Raw genomic sequence first — 18,195 nt, forward strand, 5'->3', positions numbered from 1 at the left:
TCAGCCATGATTGAATGGCAGAGAAGATTCGATGGGCTGAATGGCCTAATTTCTGCTTCTATGTCTTATAGTCTTATGGTCTAATTTCCTTCCCTATAAGCTAACAATTCTGAAAGAGTTAATGTTCATTTCGCATTAAGTTCCACCCAATCTGATAATACCACATAGTCTTTGGACAGTTGGGATCTGCAAACATTACTGACAGGAAATGTGTTCTGTACATCTTCTGAGAGTCTTAAGTTACCAAATTCAACAAGTTAATGCTCTTCTCTCTAATGCTGCCATGCATTAAACTACCTCCTAGTGTAAGACAAGTCATTTTTCTGTCTAGGCTCACTAGTAGTCTATCTTCTGCTACTGATAGACCATAAGGCCATAATACATAGGAGCAGAAATTAGACCATTTCGTCCATTGAATCTACTCCCCCATTCAATCATGGCTGATACATTTCTCAACTCCATTCTCCTCGTAACCTTTGATTGCCTTGACAATCAAGAATCGACCTATCTCCATCTTAAATATACTCAATGACCTGGCCTCCAAAGCCTTCTGTGGCAATGAAATCCATAGATTCTCCACTCTGTGGCTGAAGAACTTTCTCTTTATCTGCATTCTAAAAGGCCTTCCCTTTAATCCAAGGCTGTACCATTGTACACCAGGTTTTCCTATCAATGGAAACATCTTACCAACATCCACTCTATCCAGGCCATTTACTTGTTTGAAATGGGGAAAGCCACAGAAGACTCCTGCACTACTTATCTACCCCTCCTACCTTTCCTGGAGTTAACCCATCTACCTGACTGTACCCATTACTTTTCTCCCTTCCTGTAACTGCCATCTATCACACTCCCTAGTTCTTGTAACTTCCTCATTGCCTCGAATTGTTGCTCCAAATGATCAATGCGATTTGATTGGATTCACAGCCAAAGACACTTTATGCAGACTTAATCACCAGTAACATGGACGTTCTCCGTAAACTCTAAAAAACAGTGCTCCAGGTTAATTTAGTACTTATGGTTTCTATTTTTAAAATTTAATCAATAGATAGATTTCAATAAAACATATAATCAAGAAAGAACCCATTCTCCTCATTACTGCAACTTACAGCAAGATTACATGTTAAAAACTATGCATTTATCTGTTTCTGTACTGTGAGCTCTCCACACAGGTTCCTCCAAGGAGTCAGCTGTGAATTTCGCTATTTGTTAACTTTTCCTAGTGCAGGAGTCTTCTGTGGCTTTCGCTATTTCAAACAAGTATACTTTTTTGGAACATATAGGTGGTGATGGAATCACAGGGGAATGTAGCACGAACGATCATGTTTCTGGTATCAAGATGGGATCTAATGTAATGAGGGGTATGTCGGATTCCAAAGCGATTGATTGTGAATGGGGACTCTCTAGTCAGAGGCATAGACCGACATTCCTGCTGCCAGCAGTGAAAAATCAGAATGGTGTGTTGCCTCCCTGGTGCCAAGATCAAGGATATCTCAGAGTGGGTGCAGAATATTCTCAAAAAGGAGAGAGTTCAGCAGGAGGTCATTGTACACATTGGAACCAATGACATAGGAAGGGAAAAGGATAAGATTCTGATGGACGAATATAGAAAGTGAGGCAGGAATTGAAAAAGGAGTTCCTTGAGGGTAGTAATATCTGGATTACTGCCAGTGCGATGAACTAGTGAGAATATCAACAAGAGGATAGAACAAATGAATGTATGGCTGAGGAGCTGGTTTAGGGGAGAAGGTTTCACATTTTTAGATCATTAGAATCTCTTCTGTGGTAGAAGTCATCTGTACAACAGGATGGATTGCACCTGAATTGGAAGGGGACTAATATACTGGTAGGAGGGTTTGCTAGAGCTGCTCAGGAGGATTTAAACTAGTAAGGTGGGGGTGTGGGACTCAGGGAAATAGTGATGAAAGAGTTCAATCTGAGATTGGTATAGTAGGGAAAGGGAGTGAGTTAAATAGTTCTGGCAGGAAGGAACAAAGCAGAAAGCAAGATAGGACTGATAAATTAAACTGCACTTACTTCAATGCAAGAGTCCTAACAGGGAAGGCAGATAAACTCAGGGCATGGCTAGGAAAATGAGACTGGGATGACATAGCAATTACAGAAATGTGGCTCAGGAATGGGCAGGACTAGCAGCTCCCAGAAACAAATGCTATAGGAATAACAGAAAGGGGGTGGGGGTGAGGGCAAGAGTGAAGGGGGAGTGGAGTTTTTGATAAGGGATAGCATTACAGCTGTGCTGAGGGAGGATATTCCTGGGAATACATACAGGGAAGTTACTTGGGTGTAACAAAGAAATAAGGAAGGGATGATCACCTTATCGGGATTGTATTATAGACCCCCTAATAGTCAGCAGGAAACTGAGAAACAAATTTGTCAGGAGATCTCAGTTATCTGTAAGAATAATAAGGTGGTTACGGTAGGGAATTTTAACTCTTCATACATATATGGGGACTACCATAGTGTTAAGGGTTTAGATGGAGAGGAATTTGTTAAATGCATGCCAGAAAATTTTCTGATTCAGTGTGTGGATGTACCTACTCGAGAAGGTGCAAAACTTGACCTACTCTTGGGAAATAAGGCAGAACAGGTGACTGAGGTGTCAGTGGAGGAGCACTTTGGGGCCAGTGACTATATTTCTATTAGTTTTAAAATAGTGATGGAAAAGGATAGATCGGATTTAAAAGTTGAAGCTCTAAATTGGAGGAAGGCTAATGTTGACTGTATTAAGCGAGAACTTTCAAAAGCTAATTGGGGACAGATGTTCACAGGTAAAGGGATGGCTGGAAAATGGGAAGCCTTCAAAAATGAGAAAACAAGAATCCAGAGGCAGTATATTCCTATTAGGGAGAAGGGTAAGGCTAGTACAAGTAAGGGATGCTGGATGACTAAAGAAATTGAGCATTTGGTTAAGAGAAAGGTGGAAGTATATGTCAGGGAAAGACAGGAGAGATTGAGTGAATCCTTACAAGAGTGTAAAGACAGTAGGAGTATACCTAAGAGAGAAATCAGGAAGGCAAAAAGGGGACATGAGATAGCTTTGGTAAACAAGGGTAAAGAAAATCCAAAGGGATTTTATAAATACATTAAGGATAAAGGGTAACTAGAGGGAGAATAGGGCCCCTCAAATATCAACAAGGCAGCCTATGTGTGGAGCCACAGGAGATGGGGGAGATGAGAAACGAGTACTTTGCATCAGTGTTTACTGTAGAGAAGGATATGGAAGATACAGAATGTGGAAAAATAGATGGTGACATCTTGAAAAATGTTCATAATACAGAGGAAGAGTGCTGGATGTCTTGAAACGCATAAAAGTGCATAAATCCCCAGGACTTGATCAAGTGTACTCTATAACTCTGTGAGAAGCTAGAAAAGTGATTGCTGGGCCTCTTGCTGAGATATTTGTATCATCGATAATCACAGGTGAGTTGCTGGAAGACTGGAGGTCAACTAACGTGGTGACACTATTTAAGAAAGAAAAAGCCAAGGAACTATAGACCGGTGAGCTTCACATTGGTGGTGGGAAAGTTGTTGGAGGGAATCCTGAGGGACAGCATTTACATTTGGAAAGGCAAGGACTGGTTAGGGATAGTCAACATGGCTTTGTGTGCGGGAAATCATGTCTCACAAATTTGATTGCATTTTTTGAAGAGCAAACAATGAGGATTGATGAGGGCAGAGTGGTGGACATGATCTATATGGACTTCAGTAAGGCGTTCAACAAGATTCCTCATGGGAGACTGGTTAGCAAGTTTAGGTCTCATGGAACACAGGGAGAACTATCCACTTGGATACAGAACTGGCTTGAAGTTTGAAGACCTCGAAGGTGATGATGAAGGGTTGCTTTTCAGACTGGAGGCCTGTGACCAGTGGAGTGTCATAAGGATCAGTGCTGGGTCCCACTACTTTTAAACTTGTACATAAATGATTTGGATGTGAACATAGGAGGTATAGTTAGTAAGTTTTCAGATGGCACCACAATTGGAGGGGTATTGGACAGTGAAAAAGGTTACCTCAGAGTACAATGGGATTTTGATCAGGTGGGTCAGTGGGCTGAGGAGTGGCAGATGGAGTTTAATTTAGAGAAATTTGAGGAGCTGCATTTTGGGGACAAAAATCCCAGCAGGACTTATGCACTTAATGGTGAGGTCCAAGGGAGTATTGCTGAACAAAGAGACCTTGGGAGTGCAGCCTCATAGTTCCATGAAGGTAGGGTCGCAGGTAAAGAGGATAATGAAGACGGCATTTGGTATACTTTCCTTTATTGTTCAGAGTATTGTATATAGTGGTTGGGAGGTATTGCAGGTGTACAGGGCAATGCTTAGACCACTTTCGGAATATTGCATGGAATTCTGGTCTCCTTCTTATTGGAAGGATGTTGTGAAATTTGAAAGGGTTCAGAACAGATTTACAAGGATGTTGCCAGGGTTGGAGGATTTGAGCTACAGGGAGAGGCTGAATAAGTTGTGACTATTTTCCCTGAAGCGTCAGAGACTGAGGAAAATCATAAGGGGTATGGATGGGAAAAATATACAAGGTCTTTTCCCTGGGGTCGGGAGGTCCAGAATGAGAGGGCATAGGTTTAGGGTGAGAGAGGAAAGTAATAAAAGGAGCCAAAGGGCCAACATTTTCACCCAGTAGGTAGTGCTTTTCTGGAATGGGCTGTCAGAGGAAGAGGTGAAGGCTAGAACAATTACAACATTTAAAAGGCATCTGGATGGGTATATGAATAGGAACGTTTTAGAGGGATGTGGGTCAAAAGCTGGCAAATGGGACTACGTTAGGTTAGGATATCTGGTCAGCATGGGTGAGTTGGACTGAAGGGTCTGTTTCCATGCTGTACACTTCTATGACTCTATGACTATGTTGACTGTAGCAGAACTTACATGATACAATGGGCACTGGCAATAGTGCTTCTCTCTCTGATGAGGTCCATGCTCATTTTAAACAGAATGTCAGTGAAATGATGTCATCTGCCCTGACAGCTTCTAGTGCACCTGTGCCAAATAGTCACTGCCGCAGACATCAGATTGAACTTCTTGAGAGTGAACCCACATAAAGTGATTGGCCTGGATGGAGTCCCCAGCCATGCACTCAGATCTTGCACAGACCAGTTGGCGGAAACATTTGCAGACATCTTTAGCCTCTCCTTGCTATGATGTGAGGTTTCCACCTGCTTCAAGGAGATCGCCATCATTCTGGGGCAAAAGCAAAATCAAGTAGTATGCTTCAATGACTGCCACCCAATTTCTCTGACATCCATTATTCTTTTTTCTTTAACAGGATGGGTGTGTCGCTGGCTAGGTAGCATTTATTACCCATCCCTAATTGCCCAGAGGGCAGTTGAGAGTCAACCACTTCGTTGTGCGTCTGAAGTCTCATATAGGCCAGACCAGGTAAGAACGGCAGACTTCCTTCCCTAAAGGACATTCGTGAACTAGATGGATTTTTCTGACAATTGGCAATGGGTTTATGGTAGTCATTAGAAAATGAAGAAATTACAGTATGAAATGCTTTGAGAAATTAATAATAGCACATGCCATCTTCAGCTTCCCTGATTGCTTTGATCCACTACAATTGTCCTACTGTCACAACAGGTCCTTGGAAGATGCCATGTCCCTGGCCCTACAATCATCCTTGGAACATCTGGATTACAAGGACATCTGCATCAGACGCCTATCTATTGACTTTAGCTCCACCTTCAAAACCATAATTCCAGCCAAACTCATTTCCAAATTCCAAGATCTAGCACTCTGCTCTGTCTTCTGCATCTGGATACTTCGTTTCCTGACTTATAAACTGCATTCAAAAAGGAGAAGCAAAAACACCTCCTCATTGATAATCCTCAACACTGGTGGCCCACAAAGCTATGTAATCAGCCTCTTACTTTACACTTTATGCACTCATGACTGTGTGACCAGACTCAACTCCAACTCCATTTACAAGTTTGCTGATGACATCACTCTAGTGGTTTGGATCTTAAACAATGATGAGACTGAATACAGGAAAGAGGTAGAGAGTCTACTGGCATGGTGTAAGACAACAATCTCTCCCTCAATTCCAGCAAAATGAAGGACATATCCCTGTCCATATCTATAGTGCTGAGGCGACCATGGCTGAGAGCTTCAAGTTCCGAGGAGTACATATCACCAACAATCGGTCTTGGTCCATCCACATCAACATATTGTCAAGAAAGCACTAATGTCTGTACTTCCTCCAAAGTCTAGGAATTTCAACATGTCCACAATTCTAATTTTTATTGTTGCACCTATTCGGGCGCACAACAGCTTGGTATAGCAGCTGCTCCTCCCAAGACCACAAGAAATTACAGAAAGTTATGAACACAGCCCAGTCCTTCACAAAAAACTAACTTTCCTTCCATTGACTCAGTCTAAACTTCCTATTGCCTTGTGAAAGCAGCCAAGATAATAAGATACTTCCCACCCTGATTATACTGTCTTCTGTCAGGCAGAAGATACAAAAGTTTAAAAACAGGTACCAACAAATTCAAAAACAGCTTCTTCCCTGCTGTCATCAGACTTTTGGATGGACCTCTCACACATTAAAGCTGACCTTACTCTGCACCTTCTCTGCGATTGTTTTCTGTTCTATTACCCTAATATATTTTTGTAAGTTATTATTTGACTGGATAGCATACAAACAATACTTGTCACTGTATCTTATGACAATAATAAATCAAATCAAATCAATCGTTGGGGGGGGCACTTAAAATTTGCTTATTGCTTCTGTCTCCCATTGATCTATTCATAGCATTGTCTCAGCATTTTAAATTCACCCCCTCTAAAAGCCAAAGATCTCAAAATATTCCTCCCTCTACCCCTATGAACCACTACCAGATACAGAGTCCACATTCTAGCAAAGGCTGCTTTCTCAGTTCTGACAAGAGCAGCAGAATAATAGGAAAACAACACCTACAATTTCTCCCTCGAAGACACAGACCATCCTGTCTTGCAACTGTATTACAGTTCTTTCAATGTTACTTAGTCAAAATCCTGGAGCCCACTGCCCAGGATCACTGTTTGTGTGATGACTGAAGTGATTGAAGCAAGTGTCACACCACCGCCTTTTCCACGAGAATGAGGGATAGACAACACATGATAGTGATGCCCATTTGCTGTGAACAGAGCAAATAAGTCCCAGTGCAGTCCTCATACTCAAAAATCAATGCTTCCAGACTACAGTTTGACATGACATCCTTGTTCTGAGAAACCTTACTTTTCTAGAAACAACATAGACATGGGAGATTGCAGTTAAATAATTGATGCCATTGCTTAGTAGCAAACATGTACAGCATTACACGTTATGTAGTTATATGTGGGTTTTGAGTTTTAATATTTCATAATGAAGTGCTTGCTTAGTTCATGTAATTAATGCCATCCCAACTCTGGGAGATCACAATTTTAATCATCAGTCGAGTGGACAAGAAGGAGATTGATCTTTGCATAATGGGCAATCAAGGGTTAACATTAAAGTGGATGTGCCACTTTCTGAATCTGCTGCTCAAGCACTTGTCACCATTTTTACAATAATGCATTATGTGGCATTTGTGTGGCTAATCTTGCAAAGAGGTTGGATAATTCCTTATAATATTTAACTCAATTTCTGCAAGAGCAGATGGGAGGTAGATTGAAATTTAACAGTGGAATCTGTGTTTTCCAGGGATTTTGCAAAACAAGGCATCTAAAGTGTGTCAGAAGCATACAGCGACAACAGACCATTGCTTTTTACATTGCGGCTTGTGGGCCAGGATAAGAAACAACTATCTGTTCCCTACACATTCTGACATTTCCTTACCATTGTAATTTAGAACCCCTGCCTAGCCACTGTCAATTGAGAAATCCATCCTAACCAACAAAAGTGAAGGCTCCATGCAAAAAATCAGATATCACTGAGGGAAATAGGAATAAAGTTTCTGAAAATCCACCAAGAGTAATAAGACAAGGCAAGGGAGAAACAAAAGCTGGTTCCCAGTTCTCAAAAATGGGCATTACTGCCGATGTGATAGGCTCGATGAGGCACAGTTACAAGTTACATTAGATGGGCAAGAAAAACAATCTATACCAGAGGTTAAGTATTGCACAAATCTCACAAATAATTTCAAATCAAAAAGAATAAACTTAGAGAAAGTTGGGGTAGGAGTGAGGCAGAAGAAGAAAATTAAAAGAAACTTAACGTTTTAAAGAACCAGGACATAATAATTAAATTACAATTTATGTGGGAAGATGTTTAAATACTGCAGTCAAATTTGCAAAGAGGAAAGTACATTTTGATTCAGACAATAACAGACAGGGAAAATATCCAATTTGCCTTGGAAAAAGAGGAAGATCCTAAAAAAAAGGGAAGCTTCCATTATAATTATTACAAAGTAGAAAACCCAGAAAACAATACTGAAATGCACTACCTAAGGAAGTGGAGATTAGAATCTCCATTGGAAGAATTTAGTACAATACACAACACAGAAAGATAGACAAAGAAATCACTGCAATGTAGGTGCTGTACAAAGTCCAGCAAATTTTGTAACAACAGAATTTAAAATAGTATTGATTAATGCAAGAATACAAGTTTAACAAACAGTAGATTACAAGCAGCAGTGGAATGCTCCAGATTTAAAATAGCTTTACAGTATTAAGAATGAATAACTACATTAAATTGTATTGGAAGGAAAAATACTATTTTCAATTAGAGTTAAGGTCAGATAGACTAAAAATGATTGAACATCTTGGAGAAGCCAGTTATTAGGATACAGAACTGCTTCAAAACAAAATGCTAAATCTGAGGCTGACCCATCCATGCATGCAGTAGATTAAATAGCAAATTTAAGAATAAAACATCAAAGCTTTCAAGGCACAGACAACTTACAGCTAAGGTAAAAGAATGCTGCACCTGTTAAAATTGTAGTGCAGCTCCAGGAGATGAACACCTATAGGACATAATTTCAGGCAGAAATAAAACTCAAACTGCTTACTAATAACACATATTTAGAAAATATCAGAGCTTTTAGAAAAGATATTGGAAGCATTTCTGGGGGCTATTGATGATACCAATGATTCTGGATTCTCAGAACCTATTTATGACATCCTGGTAGATTTAAGCTTGAAAGTGGAGTGAATTTCACTGTCCTATCAGATCAGATATCATGGCTGAAGAATTAAAAGATACAGCCAACAGAGATGAGATGACATCTCATATAATGAAAATCTGAGTCAAGATTAGAGTGATGCTGGAAAAGCACAGTAGGTCAGGCAGCATCCAAGGAGCAGGAAAATTGATGTTTCGGGCAAAAACCCTTCATAATGAAGAGCTTTTGCCCAAAACATCGATTTTCCTGTTCCTCGGATGCTGCCTGACCTGCTGCGTTTTTCCAGCACCACTCTAATCTTGACTCTGATCTCCACCATCTGCAGTCCTCACTTTTGCTGAAGAATGAAAATCTGTCCAGAACAACTGAATGCTACAAATTACTCTGCTACACAAACAGCTTCAGAGAGATTAAGACACTAACTTAATTCAGAATCAATACCTCACACTTTTGATCCTGCATATATGTCTCAAGCTCAACTTCCCTAAGAGAGCAGAAAGAATCCCATTTGTTCAAAAAGAACATTTGGTCAAGAAACAAATTATCTGATGAACAACTAATAGGAGATTTCATTTGGCTTCCTGGATTTCTGCTGGAAATATACAGAAGAAAGAACATATTGAGGTTAATTACAATGTCATAGCATAAATGTTTCCTATGTGTTGTGAAGATGTGGGTGTACCTTAAAGAGAGTTAAAAGCAGCAGTACTACTAGACAGAGCACCAAGTGTTCTCAATAAGGCAACAATGTAACACTTGGTTGAGCAACTCGATTAGCTCGTTGCCTGGAGACAAAAACAAATTTGAATTTGGCCAAACAGTTTAAATTATACCCTGAAAAATGTCAAATTTCAATCTAGTTAGAATTGAGTATATTGACAATCTTAAAAACCAATGACACAATCCAATACTTTGAGAGGATAAAACTGGGGAAAATTGAACAGTTGAGAGGAGAACTGACAAGCCCAGCATGTAAACAAGCTGTCTGACAAATAGCTCTCTTAAAAAGGTACCTTTTTGGTCAATAACCTGTGATGCAGAAATTCCGAAGGAAAAGAGAAGAAGATACAGGAAGATTTGATTAGAAGAACAAAAGCTGAAAAAGTGTGGTTTTGTAAATCTTAATTGGGAGTTTTATCAGACTAGTACTTTGAAAGGAAAGGTGCAAGATAGGTTAGAGGAAAAAATAGTAAATAGTTGTTAGTTAATTATTTTCTGTTATACTTTAAGAAATAAAGTTGTTAATTTTTACTTGAAATAGTTCTTGGCCACTCGAATTTTTACAGATTACTGCATGTATTAAATCCTTTCTGTGTTGCTGGTTTTAAATTAAGCAGGAGGGTTTACCCTGTGTCTTAACATATGGGTGTGAAGAAACAGTGACCAACAAACCAATATAGACTCAACCAAATTCAACAAGAGCTAAAGATCTTTTGGCCAAGTCTGTGCTATTATTCATATATCAAATGTGTTGAAGAATGCTCAGATCAAGAGACCAGTGAACTGGTCAAGATCATACAATATGAAAAGCCAAAATCATATCAGTCATAGAGTCATAGAGATATACAGCATGGAAACAGACCCTTCGGTCCAACCCGTCCATGCCGACCAGATATCCCAACCCAACCTAATCCCACCTGCCAGCACCTGGCCTATATCCCTCCAAACGCTTCCTATTCATATACTCATTCAAATTTCTTTTAAATGTGGCAATTGTACCAGCCTCCACCACTTCCTCTGGCAGCTCATTCCATATACGTACCACCCTCTATGTGAAAAAGTTGCCCCTTAGGTCTCTTTCATATGTTTCCCCTCTCACCCTAAACCTATGTCCTCTAGTTCTGGACTCCCCAACCCCAAGGAAAAGACTTTGTCTATTTATCCTATCCATGCCCTTCATGATTTTGTAAACTTCTATAAGGTCACCCCTCAACTTCCGACGGTCCAGGGAAAACAGCTCCAGCCTGTTCATCCTCTTCCTTTAGCTCAAATCCTCCAACCCTGGCAACATCCTTGTAAATCTTTTCTGAGCCCTCTCAAGTTTCACAACATCTTTCCAATAGGAAGGAGACCAGAATTGCATACAATATTCCAACAATGGCCGAACCAATGTCCTGTACAGCTGCAACATGACCTCCCAACTCCTGTACTCAATTCTCTGACCAATAAAAGAAAGCATACCAAATACCTTCTTCACTATCCTATGTAACCTTCTTCACTGTCCACTACACCTCCAATTTTGGTGTCATCTGCAAACTTACTAACTGTACCTCTTATGCTCGCATCTGAATCATTTATGTCTTGAACGTAATGTAGAACAGAAGACTGGCAATTTGAGCTTTCCTTTGGGAAATTGCATTGAAAATAATAAGCCAAGGAAACTTAGCGCTTAACAGGTCTTTTACCAGAGCTCAGTATGGTGACCAGTGAGCTTAAAAGAGATTGAACATCTCATGCCACATTGTGAAAACTGTGATTATATAGGATTGTCAGAATTGGAAACATTCTTTCCATCATTGCAGTCAGAGGAAAAGATTTAAAAAACTTGGCAAAACATGCAAGAAGAAACCAATGCTGAGAACAAGGGTGAAAAGCACAACTTGTGTGAGCTCATATGCTTCTTTCACTGATTATGTTCAGTTAGCAAAACAATCAGTAAATTAATTAATGCAGGAGAGCAGTCAATGTCAATGAGAAAACTAATGCTGAGTGAGCATCAATCATTCAATAGCTTGACTGAGAGTGTGGAAAAGTCGACTTCACCAATCAAACAAACACAGAAAATAACAGCAGAGAACAGACTTTCACAAGTTCAGAATCAAGGTCAATACTTCTCAATAAAATACCTACTATCCATTGATGTTTAAACACAGTATATTCTGAAAAATTGTCAAAGATCCAAACTGCCTACATTTTTGAAGTGGAGGTGCCAATGTTGGACTCGAGTGGACAAAGTCAAAAAATGACACAACACTGTATTATCATCCAATGGGTTGATTTGAAACTGTAAGCTTTCAGAGCCCCCTCTCCTTTCTCAGTCACTGCCTGAAGAAGGAGTGGGGTGCTATGAAAGCATACAGTTTGAAATAAACTTGCTGGACTATAAATCTAGTGTCATGTGATTTTTGACTTCACATTTTTGAAGTCAGACACTTGGAGAGACTTGGGGGTAGTTGTAAATGTAGCAGTAGTTATAATCATGAATGTATAATGGATAACCTTACAAAAAAGAGGCTTGGGTTGAGGGGAGATGTTGTATAAGATAATGATTGTGAAGGTATGAAAGTTCATGTTCCATTAAGCTCCACCCAATCTGTTTGTGCCAGACTCTTGAGGAAGTTGAGATCTCTGTGTGTTCCTGAGAGGAGCAAATGTGATCTGCGTTGCTGACAAGAATATGAAGTAATTATGTGTGGCATGATAATGTAAACTGCACCTATGGCTATCATGCAATAAACCAGCTCATTGTGTAAGACAAGTAACTCCTCTGTACAGAATCACCAGTGGCCTATGCTCTACTATTAATTAAACAGGCCTTTGACACAGCAGAGTAAAACAAGGGTTGTTGGCAGTAAACTACCAACTTCACTACCAGAATGCAACAAAGTCCTGTGTTGTTCCATCCATTCAAGAAAATAATGACAAAGGCAATCTCTCTGAGTAACGAATCTTCACATGAATTATACTTAGATAATGAGTATCACTATTTTTACTATCCTAGAATGCTTGTGGATTCCTCCCTGGACTCAACTACCATACGCAGAAGGGATAACCAGCATAATATATAACCATGAGCCATGACAAGAGGTGATTAATTGTTTCATGATGAGAAGATGGCAGCTCACCAGATATTCAACAATGCCACAAAAGGTTAAGCAATTAACACAATATATCAGGAAATCAATTTATGTTTGCAAAATAAAGAGTATTTTCAAAGGAGTTTGAATAAGTCCTGTTAATTGCTCATAACACCTATGATAACTTCTTTAGGTGGAGCAGAATTAACAGAATAAACAGCAGGCTGAATGCAAGCTCCTATCTACTCCACTGTCCCCACTGTCTAAACTTAATTTGGGTCAGTTTGCAAGTTGTATCTGGTCTTGTGAGCCAGTGTTAGAGCTAGCACTTAAAATACATGCTAGCATTTGATCAATTTACCTATGAAAGACTCCAATTTTCCCTGGAATATTCATTGATCAGGGCAAGCAATTTGAGAAAAGTCAGTACTGTAAGTACTAACATGGATCTATTCCTCTGAATAAAGGCCTGTTCTCTTTTGTGCTTGGTGTTTCTTTTGATCTGCAGGAAGAGGGAGTTGAGATTATTGTGTCAGCAAGAGTATGATGATGGTCTAGAGTGAGGCTTAGGTAGTGAAGCCAATGGTGTGGGGAAAGCAAGTCTGCACTGAGGAGAAAGGAACTGTCAACAAAGAAGAGAAAGGACTATGAAAGAGTAAGATATTGGAAAGATCAGTGAAAGGGCAACAAAATGTTGGGTGAGTTGAAAGGCTGCAAAGATTGGAATGAGGGTCTGAAAGTGGGGTCGAGTGGTTTCAGTTAGAGAGGATGTTGCAAAGGTCAGAGAGAAGTTTTGAACTTTTGAACAAAAAATACTCAGCTAAATGTGAACCAGAAAAACTTAAATTCAATGAGGTAAGGAAACCTTTTGCAAATGAATACGAAATCTTGACATTAGCTGCAGAAGCCCAGGAACCACTTCAAGATGAAAACTGTAGTGGTTATTACTGTAATTCACATTATCAATTGGAAAAGTTAATGCTGAACAGGTTATTATATAAACATTCATATCATAATCCAAGAAGGAGGATGGGAAAAAAATTGTATCTGTAAGAACTGTTTCTTTTTTGAGGAATGTTAGGTATTGGAGGTGACTTCCTCGAATTCCAGGAGCAGTAATTACTGTTCCATAAGCTGTTGCATTGTTTTGGAACTTTGGCTTAAAAAATAGGTCAAAACAATGCACTTTGAAAAGAAGAAGAGACAAAGGCAGGGTCAGTGAGAGAAAGAGGGAAAAATAAACTACACTGTTGTCTGACACACCAGTGAATTTACAGAGCTACTGCCTTTGCTGTTTGACTTCAACCATTTCTGCATCCATGAAAAATTAACAAACAGTGAAATTCATAGCTGACCTTGGAGGAAAATATGTGGGAGAGCTCGCAGGAGCAGATAAGTGCATGGGTTTTAAGTATAACCTTGCTGTTGTTTTTTTATTAGTGAGTAGAGTAGATTCTTTTTGGTTACATGTTTCATTGAGATCTGTCTCTTAATTAAAATTCAAAAATATAAAATATAGGTAGTAAGTCAGCCTGGTATATTGATTTTAGGGCAGTATGACTGATCTATTTTCTGTGGATTGTTAAGTTGCAAAGATGGCCTTTAGTAGAGTGATGTGCTCTTCCTGTCGGGTGTGGGAGATTTGGGAGAATTGCCATGTTACTGATGATTATTGTGCAGTAAGCGTGTTTGGTTGTGAATCTATCAGATCGCATGAATCGGTTGGAGTGGTAGTCAGAGGCAATGAGGAATTTAGAGGGGTTGGGGGTGTGATGGATGGCAGTTTTAGAAAGGGCAAGAAGCCACAGATACAGTCAGGTAGATGGGTTACTGGCAGGAAAGGTAGGAGAGGGAGGCAGGTCTCCTGTGGCTAATCCCATCTCAAACAAGCATGCTGTTTTGGAAAATGTGTGGGATGATGGAGTATCAGGGGAATGTAGCATGAACAGTCAAGTTTCTGTACCAAGACTGGCTGTAAAGCAATGAGAGGTACGTCAGTTTCAAAGAAATCAATTGTGATAGGGACTTCCTCGTCAGAGGTACAGACAGATGTTTCTGCGGCTGACAGTGAGAAATCAGAATGGTGTGTTGCCTCCTTGATGCAAGATCAAGGACAGAATCGTAGAATCCCTACAGTGTGGAAACAGGCCCTTTGGCCCAACAAATCCACACCGACCCTCTGAAGACGATCCTACTCAGATCCGTTCCCCCTAACTTATATTTACTCCTGACTAATGCACCTAACTTACACATCCCTAAACACTGCGGGCAATTTAGCATGGCCAATTCACCTAAGCTGCCCATCTGGATTGTGGGAGGAATCCAGAGCACCTGAAGGAAACCCACGCAGATAGAGGGAAAATGTGCAAACTCCACACAAACAATTCCTGAGGCTGGAATCGAACCCGGGTCCCTGGTGCTGTGAGGCAGCATTACTAACCACTAAGCCACCATGCGGACCCCTTATCTCAGAGGTATTGTACAATATTCTCAAAGGGGAGTGGGACCAGCAGTATGTCATTGTTCACACTGGAAGGAAAATGGATGAGATTCTGAAGGGAAAATATAGGAAGTTTAAATAGGAATTTAAAAAGGAGGTCCTCGAGGGGAGTAATATCTGGTTTATTCCTGGTGCTATGAGTTAATGAGGGTAGGAACAGGAGGATAGAGTAGAAGAATTAGTGGTTGAGGAGCTGGTGCAGGGGAAAAGGGTTCACATTTTTGGATCATTGGAATTTCTTCTAGGGTAGGGGTAAACATTATATGAAGAACGGATTGCACCTGAATTGGAAGGGGACTAATACACTGGCAGGGAGATATGCGAGAGGTGCTTGGGCATATCAAGTTAGGACTTATATACTTAATGGTAAGGGCCTAGGGAGTGTTGCTGTACAAAGAGACCTTGGAGTGCAAGTTCACAGTTCCTCGAAAGTAGAGTCTCAGGTAGGATAGTGAAGAAGGTCTTTAGTATGTTTTCCTTTATTGGTCAGTGCATTGAGTATAGGAGTTGGGATGTCATGTTATGGCTGTATAGCATATTGGTTATGCCACTTCTGGAATATTGTGTGCAATTCTGGTCTTTCTGCTATAGTCAGAATGTTGTAAAACTTGAAAGGGTTCAGAAAAGATTTACAAGGATGTTGCCAGGGTTGGAGGGTTTGAGATATAGGGAGAGGCTGAATAGGCTAGGGCTGTTTTCCCTGGAGCGTCGGAGACTGAGGGGTGACCTTCTAGAGGTTTATAAAATCATGAGGGGCATGGATAGGGTAATCAGACAAGGTCTTTGCCCTGTGTTGGAGGAGTCCAGAACTAGAGAGCGTAGGTTTAGGGTGAGAGGGGAAAAATTTAAAAGGGAACTAAGAGGTAACTTTTTCATGCAAAGGGCGGTGCATGTATGGAATGAGCTGCCAGAGGAAGTGGTGGAGATTAGTACAATTGTAACACTTAAGAAGTATCTGGATGGGTACATGAATAAGAAAGGTGTACAGGGACATGGACCAACTGCTGGCAAATTGGACTGGATTAATTTAGGATCTATGTTTGGCATGGACTAGTTTGAATGAACGGTCTGTTGCCATGCTGTACATCTTTATGATTCTATGAATCTATTTCTGTGTTATCACAGATCAAACCATCTTAAACATTATGATATACTTGAGGTGCAGTGACAATGTTAAAGGTAAAGCTGGAACCATTTAGCTGTAACATCACTTCTCTGCAGAAAGCATCTTGAGAGTGTTGATTTTTTTTGCCGATGGAAATGTGTACCAGTAACATTATTTGTAATGACATATTTGTTGTTAACTTATGCCACTTACCTTTAAATACTGTGATGCCTGGAAAATTAATGCATTTTTGTTGAGTTGCATCTTTATGTTTAGTGAAGCAATCATGATTGCTGAGGATATTGATTAATTCTTCTAATTCTGTTGCAGTATGAATTCAAAATTCTCCATACGTCATCACAAATACAGAAGATATTGTTACTAAGTAATTGCATCATCTAATAAAGGAGTTATTGAGAATGAAAATGGAGCTCCTGAAAACCAAAAAAGAGGCGCCAAATATCAAATTCTGGCTGAAAAGAAAACCTCAAGAGAAGCCCTTGAAAAAGCACATTTCAAACTTTGGTTGGAGCCCTCACTTGGTGTATTTCAATAAGACCCAGATGATGTTGCATTGTTCTCTTTCCCTTCTCTTCTAAAAACTAACTGCTACATCATATGTATTTCATACCTGTTATCAGCATTTCTGAAACTTCTATCTTTACCTATCCTCTCATTTATTCATTCTTATATTTGCACTAATACTTTCCCTCCCAAACTTTTATTCAAATTGATATTTTCCTATTTTTTCATTATATAACTTAAAAAAGAATATTCCAACCTTTTCCATTACTAAAGAAAGTTTGTCTCACCCTAAAACATGAATACTACTTTTCTCCTCAGATGCCTGCTGTATATTTCTAGCATTTTCCTTTGAAATAAATTCTGGATTTATAGCATCATTTTTTTTCTTTTGAATACCTTCTTGCTTTTTTCTTAAGTATGGGTGAACATATTTCAATTTTATTCACTTCTCTCTTACAATTTCTGTTCACTTAATTTTGCATTTTTTCACTCTTTTGTTAATTGTATTAATTTAATGATATTCAGGGTAAAAATATAAAGTTAACCCCGGACTTTATCAATTTGGAATAACTTGAGTAATAAAGCTACTGCAGGTTGCTGTTCTATTAAATTATATGTAATACAATTCTAATGACAAAGCCTTCAATGCAGATAATCACAATAATCCTGCATGGGAGATTAGCATTCTATTGGATGTTATCATTTTACCTTTAAGGTATAATATAGTTTCTGAAGCTTAAATTTTATTATCCTGAATGTGAAAGAAGGTTTGCTACAAATTCATCAGCATCTCTATGATATGTCAAAAACTCAGGTACCAGTGAGTATCCACATTTCCTCAGTTCCAAAGCTCCATGACATAAATTTACAAATACATTAGTGCAATTTTTGTATGTTGTTTATGATTAGATTTTTTTTAACTGGAGAGTGCTACCTGAGTAGAATTTATGCAAGATTTCCACTTAATAATAGTGGAGATTTGCTGACACATTAAATTGCCACAGGTACGGTCTTAAAATTATTTTAGAAGCATATTTAGCACCAAATTCTTTACTAGCAAAAGTGAAGGATCAAATTGATATGGTTCAAAATCATTAAGTAATGAAAATTTAAATAATAAACTTGCTTTTAATAGTGTCTTGAACTATTTCAG

The 18,195-nt window shown here is 39.4% G+C and overlaps 1 long non-coding RNA gene across 1 annotated transcript in view; it reads left to right on the top strand.

The window, feature by feature from the left end:
* The window catches only part of LOC122551129, a 91,946-nt gene extending 74,548 nt beyond the window's left edge, over positions 1–17,398 (top strand). Inside the window, exons 2-4 of the long non-coding RNA XR_006312024.1 lie at positions 5,299–5,411; positions 12,837–12,922; positions 16,848–17,398. This is a non-coding gene — a long non-coding RNA (uncharacterized LOC122551129). The remainder of the gene's footprint in view (positions 1–5,298; positions 5,412–12,836; positions 12,923–16,847) is intronic.
* Positions 17,399–18,195: the final 797 nt, after the last annotated feature.

Source organism: Chiloscyllium plagiosum, chromosome 6 (genome assembly GCF_004010195.1).
Source record: "Chiloscyllium plagiosum isolate BGI_BamShark_2017 chromosome 6, ASM401019v2, whole genome shotgun sequence".
Classification (NCBI taxonomy): domain Eukaryota; kingdom Metazoa; phylum Chordata; class Chondrichthyes; order Orectolobiformes; family Hemiscylliidae; genus Chiloscyllium; species Chiloscyllium plagiosum.